The following is a 271-nucleotide window of genomic DNA, read 5'->3' on the forward strand; positions in this document are numbered from 1 at the left end:
AGCAATAAATATGTATTTATAAATAGTGTAAATTTACATCAAGATTAGAAACAAAAATCACAAATCTGAAGTTTATTCCTTAGTCTATGTGCAACCCATTTATCTTTGTGACTTGGCTGTTAATTGTTTTAAATTTTATTTAGGAACCAAAAGTGTAACCGTCATGGTTTCAAAACAAGACAGAAAAACATAAAAGCAGTAAAAAAATTTATATCACCTAACTCTTCACATTAAAAAAAAAAAAAAAAAAAAAAAAAAAAAAAAAAAAAAA

The sequence above is a fragment of the Centrocercus urophasianus genome, unplaced genomic scaffold, assembly GCF_019232065.1.
Source record: "Centrocercus urophasianus isolate 14NV4802_14NV808 unplaced genomic scaffold, USGS_Curo_1.0 seq_12, whole genome shotgun sequence".
Classification (NCBI taxonomy): Eukaryota; Metazoa; Chordata; class Aves; order Galliformes; family Phasianidae; genus Centrocercus; species Centrocercus urophasianus.